The 15,216-nt window shown below is 38.4% G+C and overlaps 1 protein-coding gene and 1 non-coding gene across 9 annotated transcripts in view; both read left to right on the forward strand.

Annotated features, from left to right (window-relative positions):
* The window catches only part of CELF1 (CUGBP Elav-like family member 1), a 69,507-nt gene that overhangs the window by 3,704 nt on the left and 50,587 nt on the right, over positions 1–15,216 (forward strand). The window lies entirely within an intron of this gene.
* On the forward strand, positions 7,861–8,024 carry LOC129081533 (U1 spliceosomal RNA). Its single transcript, XR_008530319.1, has one exon. It is a non-coding gene; the product is annotated as a U1 spliceosomal RNA (small nuclear RNA).

Consider the following 15,216-nt stretch of genomic DNA (forward strand, 5'->3'; position numbering starts at 1 on the left):
CATTTAAATCCATTTTTAAGAGTACATTCATAGTATTGTGCAGTCACCACCACTATCTTTTTCCAAAAACTAGTTGGTTGGGCATTGTCCTGCAAACTGAAAGGTCGATTCCCAGAGCACATGCCTGGGTTTGTGGGTTTGGTCCTGGGGTGAGGTGAGAGCAAAAGGCAAACAATCAGATGTTTCTCTCTCACATTTATGTTTCTCTCCCTGTCTCCTTCCCTTTCCCTCTCTCTAGAATCAATAAAAGAAAAAAAAAAATCTTAAACTTTGTAACCAGTAAGCAATAAAGCCCCGTTCTCTTTTCTTCCTAGCTCCTGGTAACCTCTCTAGTCTACTTTCTATCTGTGAATTTGCCTCCTTTAGGTATTTTGTGTAACTGGAATCTTAACAATATTTTTGTCCTTTTGTGTCTGGCTTATTTCATTTAGCACAAAAGTTTGTTGTTGCTGTTGTTGTTGTTAAAGATTTTATTTATTTGTTTTTAGAGGGAAAGAAGAGAGAAAGAGAGGGAGAGAAACATCAGTTGACTGCCTTTCACACACCCTTTCCCCCATGTGGGGACTTGGCTGGCAACCCAGGTATGTGCTGTGACCGGGAATTGAACTGGCGGCCTTTTGGTCTGCATGCCAGCACTCAAGCCACTGAGCCACAGCAACCAGGGTTAGCACGAAGTTTTTAAGATTCATTCATGTTGTAGCATATATGTATCAGTATTTCATTCCTTTTTGTGGCTGAATTCCTCTGCTTCTTGAGGTCAGGGATGTGTCTTGATAGCTCTCCTTCTCTTGGAGCTCTATAAGGCTGCTGAATTAATTAGATGGTTCATGCTCTTCGTGTGGATTACCAAACAGATATGTCCACTAACAAGCTCAAATCCCTTGAAAGTTCAAACATATCAGTGTGTATAAAAGTACATAACAATAAACCAAATCACAGTTAATAGCACCATTTCTAATTTAATCATAACTTCTAAACTTTGAATGAGTTGTGTACAGAAAAAGTGTCACAGGAAGAGAACAAGAATAGGCAAGTTTAAGTTTCTGCCTTTGCTTTATAATTATATTATACGAGGGTTTTTTTGTTGGTTTTTTTGTTTTTTGGTCTGAGAGTAGACTGATATTCAGGTATTTCATAGTGCTTACAGATAAGTTTAAAAACCTGACATTTGGCCCTGGCAAGTGTGGCTCATTGGATTGAGTACTGGTTTGCATACCAAAGGTCGCTGGTTCTATGCCCTGTCAGGGCACATGCCTGGGTTGTAGTCCAGGTCCCTGGTTCTCCAGTTCGGAGTATGTGAGGAGAGGCAGCCGGTTGATGTTTCTCTCCTTCTCTTTCTCCCTCCCCCTCTCTTGAAAAATAAATAAAATCTTTAGGGGAAAAAAAAACCTCTTGACATTAGTGGTGTGTTTTTTGTTTTTAAAGATTTTATTTATTTTTAGAGAGAGGGGAAGGGAGGGAGAAAGAGAGGGAGAGAAACATCAATGTGTGGTTGCCTTTCTCATGCTCCCCAATGGGGACCCGGCCCACAACGCAGGCATGCACCCCAACCAGGAATCGAACTGGTGACCCCTTGGTTTGCATCCACTGAGTCACAGCAGGCAGGGCTAATGGCCTCATTTGATTAATACTTTCGGTGTGAGAACATGGTCTTCCAGTTTCTTTCAGTAGGAACAAATCTATTCAAAGCATTCTCATGCATGAAGGCTTTCTTTTTCTTTTTCTTCTTCAGATTTTATTTATTTAATTTTAGAGAGGGGAAGTGAGGGAGAAAGAGGGGGAGAAACATCAGTGTGTGGTTGCCTCTCAAGTGTGGCCCGCACGCCCCCCCGCCCCCGGGGATCTGGCTCGCAACCCAGGCATGTGCCTCACTAGGAATTGAACCGGCAACCCTTTGGTTCGCAGGCCCAGCGCTCAATCCACTGAGCCACACCGGCCAGGGCAAGGCTTTCTTATTAAGATGGGCTTCTACTTATTTTTTGAAGGTTCATAACTGGTTTTCATCTGCTTTGATTGTCTACTTTTCGTGTCTTTTTGGACCTTGCCTCCTATTCCATTTTTGTCCCAGAGCACATGCCTAGTAATACAGAGAGTTTAATATTTTTGGGGCATGGGATGAACTGGAAGTTCTATTCACTCAACCCAGTTGTTCCATGAGGTATTATAGCCCTTACAGTACTTAATTCATGAGACTTAATTTTAGTGTCAGAGAGGACATACATTCATTCTTCCCCAAACAACATGAACCACTCTTTTGTCCAAAACTATTTTTGGCATTTTTAAATTAAAAAAAAATTATTGATTTGAGAGAGAGGGATCAATTTATTGTTCCATTTACTTAGGTTGATTCTTGTATGTGCCCTGACTGGGGATCAAACCCGCAACCTTGGCGTATGGGGATCACACTAACCGAGCTACCTGGTCAAGGATTATTCTTTGAGTCTTGATTATTTTTTATAACAGTTATAAAGTGAATGTATCAAGGGACGTCCAAGTATTTCAGAAATATAATTTGAATCAAGAATTAACTTCTATGTAGCCTTTCCAAGCAGAACTTCTAACAAATTCCAAAGTTGTTTGATATTAATATAATCATGTATTTTCCTACACATTCCTTCCTAGAGGTGGCACACAAAAATGGTCAAAAGGCAAATGAAATAGAAACAAGAAATTTTTGGAAAAAACCTGGAAAAGTAGTCTTTCCCATAATTGAGAGTTGATTCTTTGATTTTTGAGTCCTTAAAATGAAAAATTGTGGTTTCAAAGAATGGGGTTATAAGCACAGCCTGGGAAGGATAGGTGTGACAGCTCCAGCCAGTGGGCTTAAAAATTGCTGCCATCGCTGCATGTGACCTTAACATTCCTGGGCGTGTTTTCCCATCTTTAAAAGACATACCCGGCTGGAATGGTAACGTGAGAGTCAATTGAGATAACTTGTGCTAGGCGCTGAGCAGTGTCTGGTACAGTGTTGATAATGCTGCTTCCTTTTTTCATCTGTAGAAACGGGCATACTAATCGTATGGTTCAATAATGCAAGCTAAGCCAAAGAAAACTGCGCAGTTAAAATGCCTAGTAGTGCCATAATAAAAAGTAGCTACCAAGTCAGTGTTCCTTTTGTTTCCACTTTTGGGTTTATTTTGTTTTGCATTTTCCTTTGTCTTTGTGGCATAAGGGATGAGATTGTTTCCTAATATCCAGTTCTTGCATATGAAATGTTTTGCTACGCAAGGCATCCTTCCCCATAGAACCTTTTAGTTCATTGCCCCCTGTGGAATCCTTGGGTAATGTGGTTTCCTAGATTCAGTTTCACACTCTTATTTCATGTAAGAGTCTGTTAGTAAACTGAAAATACAGATGAGTGTATTACTGGATTTGTAATAGGGACACCTGGGTCTTTTCCTAAATAGGTAGCTAGTTTTAGGCATGGAGGGTGGGAGGGCTCTAAATTTAGAGTTGTAATATAGACAAAAGAGATAATCAGTTTTAGTTATTTGCATTGTAAACTATATTGTATCAAGAATCCTTATCTGAGCTTTGTAATTTGCTAAAGACAGTTTTCTTGAAGAGATCTTTATAATTGTAACTTAATCCTTGTCATGAAATTGGGTGTTAGACACTGCTTAAAGTAGGGATTTCCTTACAGAATTGTTCTGTTGTTATTTTTTAAACCTCTGCTATGCTATGGAGGCCATGCGCCTGTATTTATTTTAAACTTCTTTGAGTTCCAGACCTGTAAAATTTTCCAAGAATGCTTTATATCCATCATAAACCCCATATTGACTTAATACATTCTTTTCAGAAAGGAAATCTTTAATTCTCTTAGAAATTCTATCTCACAGGATAAAAGGATAAATATCAAAATTTACTCTGGGTATTGGGCATTGGGCTGTGGATGATTTTTCTTTTTCTTCTTCGTACTTACCATTGTTTTAAAATTTTTATACAGAGAACATTAATTTCATAAATATGGAAAGTTATGTTAAAATTAGACTTTTCTCAAGGGGTGAGAAAGGGGAGGAGACTGAATATAAGATAATTCATTCAGCCTCTTAAATGTGTTTTAACATGAAGATTTTTGTGAAGTTCTAATATGACAACCAGCCAGCCAACCTTTACCCCACTTTACAAGAAATGAACTCATTTTCAGATCAACTTTCGTAAAGAGGAATGGTGGGTTCTCATTAGGCTGCAGTAAGATCTGAGGACTCTCTCTTAAATGGTTTTATTTTTTTTATTTTTTTTATTTTTTGGCTGTTATTTATAGCTTATTGGACAGCTTCTGGTTTTCACCCAAAGAGGCAGTGACATGTGTGTATTTGCTTTCATTAGGAGAGAGGAAAACGCTGAGGTTCCTTAGGGAGAGATCAGTTTCTGGCCTGTCTTAGTAACTCATTTTTTATCATTATAACCTTTTTTTCCTGCCCAAAAGGTAGGGATTGTAATGTGTATGGTTTACATATAAATTAATAACTTCTTTGTAATGTGGTTTTGGTGCCGGCAGTGTTGGTGAAATTGGATCTTGGTTCTTGAGTTCAGCAAAGAAAGATTTCAAAGCCAAGAAGTCAAATTTTAAGAGAAAGTTTATTTAGAAAGTTACAGAGGGTGTGCTCCCATGAGAGAGAGAGAGTACCCACTTAATTGACTTTAATGTGCCACTTTTAGGTGGAGAGTGTGGCTTTAAAAAGAACTGTTTGCTAACTTCCTCACCTCCACCGACTGCCAGCCCTTCTTTTTACAGCTGTGTTCAGCTTTGACAGAATGGAGTTAAATATCACAATTCCCATATTGAAACTTTAGTTTTGAATTGGGAAATGAATGTCTTTAGTGTGGGGATTCTACAAAAAGGAAGTTTTTTGGTTCCAAAACTGTTTAATTTTATAGGTTACACTTTTATTTTGGAAGGTCAGTAGTTAGTAGTTTCATTTACATAACATTGCTACTCTTCAGCAGAAGAATCCCTAAATTAGAAACTGTCACCACTTTCTCATTGTTCTGTGGCCTTGTTGTTTCCTGTGAGATTGAAGCAAGCTCTTGTAGAGACTAGTAATGTGTGTGATATTTTGGTGATAATGTGGGATAATAGTCTACTGTGAGTAGACTGTCTTTTTTAACCCAATATTATTTGGACATCGGTTAAAGTTTTTGCTAGTTTCTATTTTGTACAGATAATTTACTGTAGGCATTTCCCAGTTTCTTTTTGTGCTTGTAGCTTTTGTGTGTGGGGGAAACATTCCTCTTTTCTGTTCCGATGCCCTTCCCCCACGCTACTATCATAACTTGCCTGTTGTTACTCTTTCCTGTCTGAGTTTGGTCTGCGAGATGCTGCCAGCTATGTTGGGTGGGATACTAGCAGTGAGAAACATCTGTGTTGCCCTTTGGGCTTCCTGCCTGATTCTGAATGCCATCTGAGCAAGGGTCTTCGGGGGTCCAGGGAGTGAAAGGAAGTCAAGGGTGATGACGACAAGCAAACTGAAAATGTGTAACTGACATTCATCAACTGGTAATTACTGCACATCGAAGCAGGACTGCTTTTGTGACCATATAATCATTTTAAGCCTTATAGCAGGTTTTCAGCAGGGATATTTCTTCACTAGAGGCTGTTTATGTGGTAAAAGACTATTCCTTGGGTTCATGTTTCTTAGATAGTTAGAGCAAAAGGAGCAGGTCTTGCATTTTATATTCTTCAGCCCTTCCCTGCCCATGGTTCAATTTTGTTTGTCATTTAGTGTACAATTAACCTTTTTCTCATGAAGCTTTTCTTATCTATTCATCCCACTACTGTATCACAGGATATTATTTACTGTTTCGTTAATAACATTGGTTTTTCATTTCAGCAAGATTTTAAGTTTTTTGAGGATGATACTGTGCTTTTTTTTTCCCCCTTAGTGAATTTCATCTCTTTTGAGGAGTCAGACACACAGTCCCTACCCTAATTATACTCTGATCTAGCCCTTCTTTATTTAAAAAAAATATTTATTTTTAGAGGGAAAGGGAGGGAGAAAGAAAGGGAGAGAAACAGTCACATGTGAGGGAGAAACATCAATCAGTTGCCTCTCACATACCCCCACCAGGGGACCTGGCCCACAACCCTGGTATGTGCCCTGACCAGGAATTAAACCTGTGACCGGCCTTTCTCTTTTCAGGATGACACCCAACCCACAGAGCTGCACCGCTCAGGGCAATCTAGCCCTTTTTGTGACAGCTTGTTGCAGTGGGGGTGAACACCTAACCTAAGCTCGGCAAATCAGTTTCTCCTAGGAATTTGAGATTGACATTAGATTCAGGTCTTTAGGGAACAAACAGATCATCTGAATTCAGAGAACTTGAAACATGCAAATTTATAAACTCAGATGCTGGGGTGTAGCCGCATCCAGGTTCACACATATGGAAGCAGTGAAGGCCAGTCTTTTCTTGCAGGGAAGGAGAATTAGATTCATCCCGAAAGATGTGTAGATGGGAAATGTACTATAGCTCTGGAGAGAGAGGCAGTTGTCCACAAGGAGAATAGAAGCCTGGGTGCATAAAGGCTTTTTTTAGGTGTGGCCCTGTTGTACCTTCTGCCTTTGGGCTCTTGGAGGTATTCTTTCAATTAATTCCATTTTTTGCTAAAGTTAGTTTGAAGAAGGCGTCTCTTAGTTACAACCAGAAGAGTTTTGAATAAGACGTTGAGTACAGAGCTCTGCCTAATATTTCTTAAATTCATTTGAATTTTAGAATAGGTCTAGGATCATTGTTCTTTGGAAGATTGCCCTTCCCCCTACCCTCCAAAAAGGCCTCACACTTGTGGTCTGGCTCCTGAGTCTGTAGTGTAGACATGATGCACCTGTGATGTTGCTCTTGGTGTAGAATGTTTCTCTCTGGTGCTTTGCCAGGTCAAGATTGAAGGTTAGTTGGTTTGTTTGTTTTAGAAGTTTTAATGATTATGTCTTTATAACTACTTTTAGACATGTAAGACAGATAATAAAATAATACTGCTGTTTCAAATAGGAAATTTAAAGGGAGCCATCATTTTAAAATGATTTTTTGTGAGGCATATGGATTAGATCCTTTCTTCTTTTCTAGGTAAGTAACACATTTTTAGTGTCCTGATTGTTTCCTTTTTTAAAAGGTTGATGGACTTGAGTGAAACACAATGCTGTGGGTTGAATGGCACTTGAGACTTTAAACAAAGGGTAATGGTGAGTGGCTGAGTGCCCAGTTGATGGAGTCTGTCTGGTCTCTGCTCAGTAACTTCATGAATGATCTGTAATAGCATCACAGTGGAGTTTTTCTCTGTGAGAAATGTTAATGAGAGAGGGAAGCTCTGAGAAAGACAGTTTAATGCTTCTAATTTGATTTTTTTTTTCTTCCTGCGATCATTATATTTCTGTTAAGTTGAAAGACTTTATTCCAGAAAAATGTAAAATTTCCCAGTAATATTAATGAGCAGGAATTAAAAAGAAACAAGAGCCAGCTTTGAAATGTGGAATTACATACAAACAGGAAGGATAGATTTGCAGGGTAGAAAAAGTTGGAAGACATTTGACATGGGAAGCCAAGTTGTTGTGAATATGTACCTAAACAGTTATGCCTTCATGTAATAGTGTGTATATAGTATTGAACCAAGTGCTGTGCATAGAATTTTTGCAGTCCACAGAGCTTACTGGTATCGGGACCTTGCATAGTCAGTACTCAATAAATATTTGTTGAATACTCAACGTCTGGTCTGATGGTACTTTATTTTTATGTTTTGAGACAGTTCAAGACTGTCTCAAGTTATTGCCTTTTGAAGATAATCAAAGTACTTTAAAGCTCCAAGGACTTTTCTGTTGGGGTGGTGGTGGGGGAAGTAAGCAGCTTTCCATTGCAAGACATTAAGTTATACTTACCTGGCAGTAGAAATACCTTGATCATAATGGTGGTTTTCCCAGGGCTGGGCTTATCTATTGCGCTCTGGATGTGCTGACCCCTGCAATTTCCCCAAATGTGGGAAACTCAACGGCATAATCTGTGGTAGTGGGGGACTGTGTTTGTGCTCTCCACGGGCGGGGGGCCAGGGATGGGGGGCTGGAGAAGACATTAAGTTGACTAATATGTGTACCATAAAAGCTTTTGTGTAGCTCTGTGATCTTGAAACCTCATATTGTATATTGTTTGGACAAAATCAAAAGGCTCCTAGACAACCCTGATTCTGGCCCTGTTTTCTGTAGCTCCAGAGAATGAGAAAAGGAGAATCTGATACTGCTGGCAGTCTGTGCTCTCTTGCTTTTCTGGCCAAGACATGCATTTAAAAATAAAATCAAGGAAACTGTAAACCAGTAATAAAAATGAATAAAGCACCTAAAGCACCTAGGGCTTTGCCCCCCTCATGTCCAGCTGTTTGAGTCTCTCCTTTTTGTCTTTAGACTCCCTGATATCAAAGTAATGTGGCAAAACTGTCCTCTGGGCTTGTCCTTTGCTCTTCCACTTTCAAGTTTATGGGAAACAATCATGGAAAGGCACTGTGTTTATTATATATCTATTGTTTTTTTTAATCATATGCTGTTTCTAAGAGCCTCTGGATGTGTTTATAAGTGCACTTTAAAAAGCTTGCAAACTTCTTTACTGAACTAATTTGGGTTATAGATTGTGGCAGTGGGATTGAGAAACTAAAAGTAAGTTTCTGGATGTGCTACAGGAAAGCTTGGTGAGTAAATATATCAAAACCATATACAATATTTTTGTGAAATATCTCGATGTTTGCGCTTACCTTTAGCTGATGGTATACCCTGTCTCCTTAGATTATTATTTATTCTTTAGGCTTGTGAATTTGACATTGCTGTTTTATAATATGGTTATGAATTTGGTTTTCAACACATTTTATCTTAGTGGCATTTATATTTAGGCTTTTTAATAATTATTAGTTTGAGACTAAGGAGAGACTTAGGAGCACAGGGACGCTTACTGAGCTTTGTTTCAGGAACTTTCTAGCTTACAAGTTATTGTGGATCAGGCCTAGGATAGCTGAAGTTCTCAATTATTACTATAAAATCAAGTGCTCTTTTTATTTATTAATGTTCATCTCTCTGGTGTAACTTTGCTCTGACCTAATAAAGACCTAGAGAAGACTTCACTCTGTTCCAAGAAGCATACAACTTAGAAAAATGTTTTCTTTTGAATTTTGACTGTTTCTTTTTTCCTCTGAACAAACTAGATGCATAGATCAGACTTGGAAATGATCTATTTTCTTAAGGTATCTCCTAACAGAATGTGTCTCGGAGGCGCTTAGTGGGGGCCCGCATTTAGCTGGAAATGGCAGTTATTTCCCTATATTACATCCCCTTTGTCTGCATGTGGTGACTTTGAAGCAGACTTGGAATTTAAACTTCAGCTTTTCTGTTCTCATTTAATTGGTTTGATTTGTTTAATAATCAGTTCGAGTTGTTACATTTTGTGTGTCTCCTATATTTCTAAGATGTGTAGGGAAGCTGAAATTTCTTGAGTAGAAACTCACCTTGAAAAACTCTGAAGTCTTCATAGGGAAAATACAAAGTAATATAATTTATGCAGTATGGTGATTTGGAAAGAAATGGCAGCATACATAGGTCACTGAAACTTAATTCAGTTTGTATTTATTGTTTTTATGAATAAGGAGGGGGTAAAGATTGACTTGAATATATTTAAATCTTTTGCAGAGAGTGTCACTGAAACAGTTTTATTTCTTCAGAATTATATGTTACATGGTAATATTTCTTGAAAGCAAGCTTGCTGAAGAAAAATCAGATCAGGCTTTCTGAACTGCCAGATCCAGAACATCAAAAAATGCTTTAGAAAGAAAAAAAAAGCCTGCTGGATCCACCCCCAGGAATCCTAGTGGGTCCCCATGGTAACAACCTCCTTGCTTACAACTTGTCACTGTGTAACTGTCACTGGGGTTCAAAGAAAAGCCAGCATCTCAAGAACTGTGCGGCATTAACTACTTCTTGATAAAATGCTGCTGTACGTTTGCAACAGGCCAGAAATAGAAAGTTAAAGGTTTTAATTTCTGTGTTTCATTAATTAGATGCTTTAAAAAGCTGCCTAATTATGGTAAAGAGCAGCAATGGGAAGGTTGTGGCCGAGGCAGGCATAGGAGGAAGCCATAGTCTCACAATGTTGGAACCTTCAGAGATTTTTCTTCTCTAATCCTTTCATTTTGCAAACGAGGGAAGTGAAATGCCTTACTTAGATTCACATAGAAGCAGAAGCAGGATTTCAGCCCAGGCCTTCTAACTTTCCAGCATACTGTTCTCTTGTCCCCGTGCATGCATTGCATTTTTATTGCATTTACCGTGCCTCTACCTTTCATAAATGTAAGTCTCATTTTCTGGGGTTAGGAAAGTGCCTTAGAGTTCACTCAGGGGAACTTTCTACCGAGGGAAGGATTCTCTTCTCCACCATTCTGGACAGGCAGCCTCTGCCTCTTCCTTCTTTCTTCAGGTTGGGGGTTACCTAAAATTCCATTGACTAAGTTCAGAGAGAACATAGTTTTACATGGATTTCCCATTGTAAAGCTTTGTCTTTCTCCCCTTATAAAGCAGCAGTTGAAAATCAGACCTGAGTGTTTTGGTTTTTTTTTTTTTTTAACTTATTGGGGGGTGGGGGGGAGGGGAGATAGTGACCTGCTCTCCCATCATCTGTACTCACTGATTGACCCCTGCATATGCCCTGACTGGGGATCGAACCCACAACCTTGGCCCACCAGGACTATGCTCCAACTAACTGAGCTACTGAGCCAGGGCCAGACCTGAGTGTTTTTCATTAGCCTGTTTATCTCCATTTAAGTCATGCGTGCACTCATGACAAGACAGATAATGCGTCAAAAGAATTATGTCGGACCTGACGTAGGACTCTGAAGAGATAATGCCATATTTGGAGCAAGCTAGTTCTTTAACAGGTTTGGGGGGGATGAGATAATAAATGCTCTGTTCAGCTCAAAGTACCTTATAGTGAGCTTTATATGATGAGATGATTATGACCTAAGAATATTGAAAGAATACTCAAAATATTTTAAAAGAAAATTAAAAGCCAGATAAGCAGATTGTTATGTATTATTTGTGGTGTGTTTGTGAATGCTTTTACCATTGCTTAGAGTAGGTTCATTGACATAAAAGTGAGTTTGGGGTTCAGAACCATTATTTTGATAATTATTAATCACATATATCAAAAAAGGAATTTTTAGGTCCATTTTTTGGATGTCATGTTGCTTAGTATGCCAGTCCCTTAATGCTCTTGTCAGTAAGTGCTTCAACTTTTATTTTACTTTTCCTCTTTCAGAACTGCTTGAAAGGTAGTAGGGAGTAAACAGTTATGAAAATTAGCTTGAGTTTTTTTATACTCATTAAGCAAAGCATAAACACGTATTTCCTAGTAAGATGTACAGAAATGTTTTCAGTTTCTTAAAGCTACAGGTATTTTTTTTTTCAAAGAATTTACTATACTTAGAAGTGGAGAATTTGGCTTTAATATTAATTTTTCTTTTTATCTTACCAGAAAATTAAAGTGAAAACACTGTTGGCAGTCTTGTTTTGACTTCAACATAGTAGAGAATGAAAATGTGGCTGAGTTTTTAATATTCTGGAATTTTATTACCATCAGCACTTTTTTGTTCTTTAACCAAGGTAATTAATTAAAGTAATCAAATATTTTAGTCATTAGCAGGTGTGGCCTGGCTCTGAAAGAAATCTCTAATCCAAGCTTTATCCTCAGTTGTCCTTTTATCTCATTTATTCTAAAACATTTATTATTTAGTTACTTTTCTGGTTCTTAATTTGACCAGTGAATTTTTCCTTACAAGTTTATTGTACAGTTTCCTTCATAGAAAGTATGTCAGGTTATAGTGTAAAGAAAGAAATTTATCTGTTAAGACTTCACATTAATGTGGGTAGGGAGGAAAGGACAGAGACAGACCAGCCAGGAAGGAGGGAGGGAAGGAGATAGGATTGCATCCTTACCATTTTGTAGACGAGGAAACTTGAAGCTAAGAACCTTAGTGAAGGCAGTCCCTTGTTTGGGGCATCCAGCTATTAAGTGGTAGCACAGGACTGGGCTACCCAGTTCACACTCCAGATGCCGCAGCATTTTCCCTTCATCTTCTTGCTTCTTGAGGCTTGTCTCGTAACAGTAATGAAATAATTTGTTTCTGTAACCCTTTCATGTCATAGTATAATTTTTAACTATTAATGAGTAATATAAATTCAGTGTCTCATTCTAGAAGTTCTCACCTTTGAGAGCTTTAGAAAAATAGGCACACCTGTTAGCCACACTGCTGTGAGATACTGTTTGTGTAACTCACCTAAACTATTTACTTGCGTTCTTATTGAAAAGTACGAGTAATTTAACTCTTGACAGAAATGACATGGAAATGCGGTATTAAGCTAGGTAGCATTCATAGCATCTTCAGGTTTTTTAGAAGTGTGTGGGTCATAATCGAGTTCTTACGGGCAGACAGGTGGAGGTATCTCTCCCATGGATCATTTACTAGATGAGAAAACTGTAATGTTACATCTTTATTTGGTTCCCTAGTGAGACATGATGTGATAAGACTTCCGTCTCCTTTTTAATTTTCTTCCTTTAGTCTTGTCCCCCTTCCCCAATTCCCATGACCCATGGCTATCCTTTTGGCTCTGATGTTGCTTCTTAATTTTAAACAGCTATATTCCATGAGCTCCTAGAAAAAAGACAAAGAAAACACTGGTCTCTCCAGACTGCCTTGCAGCCGGTGCCACATTTACCAAATGGTCTGATCCGTGTGACCCTGTCCTCTTTTGACTGGGCCAACACTGAACTGCATTGCAAATGCTGTCTTAATATATGTCCTCACTAGTGATCTTGTTTTTTAGGCTTCCATTTACAAGTTGATTCACAGTCGGGGAGAACCACGTTCAGAAACTTTTTCTGACAGCCTGAGTTGTCTTGCCTTTCTGCCTTTCATCCCTTTGCTTCTATTTATGTTCTTTATGTATCTCTCCTTCCTTGAGATTGCACCTTCTGCATAGTTGACTCTATTATATCATCTTTGGGGCTGCAAAATAAAAGTTGGAAGATTTTAAAGTTAAAGTTCCCAGAATAATGTTGTCGCCCACATTGCACATATGTCACATTTTGAGTTTACTAGTTAAGCCTCTAAATATGTGCTTTATATACAGTATGTGCAGTGTGATGACTTAGGTTGCCATGAGAACCTAAAAATTTTAGGCTTAGATGGTTCAGTAACAGACACATTTTTTCTTTTACTGCTTACAGGAAAGCTAGTTTTCTCTGTTATCTAATATCCTTTTTACAAATTGAAATATTAGACCATGACCATTCTCATATATTGTCTCTTGCTAATAGTAGGATGGGTAGCTGCTTTGTCTATTATCAGTCTCCTTCATTCCAGTCTTCCATGCTCTAGTTTTTTCCCTCTATACCTTTCTCCTGTTACTCTCTCCGCTATTGGATAGGATTAGAAGTAGGAAACTGGAAGCGTTGCCTTTTTAAAAAAGTGCACCTGGAGAAAGACTGTCTATCTAGTAGGGTATCCCTAAGTACACATAAAGAATTCTCATGTAAGCCTCCTGAGATGAGCTTGTAGTGGTAAAATTTGCTTGAAAAGTTTTTTAAAAAAGTAATGTTCATCTGTTGTCTAAAAAATTCAGGTTCACTTTGAATTGGAATACATTATTTTGATTAATTTCTTGGCGAGCGTATTTGTTATTCTTGATTGGGTTTAGTCATGAAGATGCCCTTCTCTTTGGCCAGCAGTATAAGAGGAAATTACAGGATGTTAGAGATGGAACAAACTGTGTATTGTTTAGTCTTGGATTCTTAAACCTGTTTTGGATCATAGACTCCCTTTGAAAATCTGGTAAAAAGCTATGGATTTATTTCCCTGTAAATAAAAACAAATAAGTACATAAATATGGTTTGCATGTATGTAAAATTTTGTATACAGTATAAGGAAGTTTATGGAATCCATGAAATAGCCATAGATTCCATACGTCTGTGGACTCCTAGTCTGGTCCAATACCATTTTTCATTCGGTGAAACAAGTCCAGAAAGGAGGAATAACTTGGCCAAAGGCTGTACTGTGTGATCATAGCTGTGTTCATACCCCCTAAAATAGCATATCAGTTCACAATAAGCTACTCTTTCAGGAAATCAAAGTTGTTATCACAGGGCTCCTCAGAAAAACTAATTATTTAAACCACTATACACAATTAAGAGGGTTTTGTTTTTGTTTTTTAAAAGATTTTTATTTATTTATTTATTTTTAGAGCAGGGAAAAGAGGGGAAGGACAGAGAGAGAAACATCAGTGTGTGGTTGCTTCACACGTGCCCACCACTGAGGACCTGGCCTGCAGCCCAGTCATGTGCCCTGACTGGGAATCAAACTGGCGACCCTTGGGTTCGCAGGCTGGTTGGTGCTCAGTCCACCAAGCCACACCAGCCAGGGCAATTAAGAGGTTTTTAATAAAATATTAAACAATTGCTTGCCCGTGTTTTCTGGGACATGAAAGTGCCACTACGGTAGGAATCCTGCTGCCTTCTTTCCTTTTCAGTGTATCAAACGGTGTGGAGAGGGCTCTGCCTTGCACTAGGAAATCTAGATATTTTCTGTCATTAAGTATCCCTTGCTCTTCGTTACCACTGTATTACCTATAAGGAGCAAAGAGGAAAATGTCAAAATTACAAATAGTTAATTTGCTGATTAAAAAGTATTACAGTAAGCAGATATGGTGGACCAGATAAATCTTTAAAATTTGAAGGATTTTCTTTAACTTTTAGGGAAAGTGTGTTGCTGGGGGGCTACCTACTGTATTTGTGTATTTATGCCCCGTAAGCTTGGGATTGTGCACACAGACACGCCAGATGCTTCAGTGAGGAGACGGAGCTGGGCAGTGCTCTTTTTTCTGGCGCCTCCCTAATGCCTGGCTGACTTCGCAGTGTTTAGTAGTGTTTAGTAAGCGAGGGTCTCAGAGTGCATTAGCATCAACACTTTAGGTTCTGCCATTTTGTTTCCCTGCGGCAGGTATTTGTCTTTCTCTTACCGATGGTGTAAAATTTTCTCAAGGCTAAGCAGAGATTTCTGAGATGGAAGAATATTTTCTTGGAAGTGTTATATATGAGAGATGTTAGAGTGGATGCTGAGTTATGGTCTAAGTTTATTTTTGTCTGTCTTTAGAATATATTTTCTCTAAAGTGAGCAAAAACTATTATAATTTTGCTTCTATAAGC

Source organism: Pteronotus mesoamericanus, unplaced genomic scaffold (assembly GCF_021234165.1).
Source record: "Pteronotus mesoamericanus isolate MK-2021 breed Mesoamerican mustached bat unplaced genomic scaffold, CSHL_Meso_final scaffold_1066, whole genome shotgun sequence".
Classification (NCBI taxonomy): domain Eukaryota; kingdom Metazoa; phylum Chordata; class Mammalia; order Chiroptera; family Mormoopidae; genus Pteronotus; species Pteronotus mesoamericanus.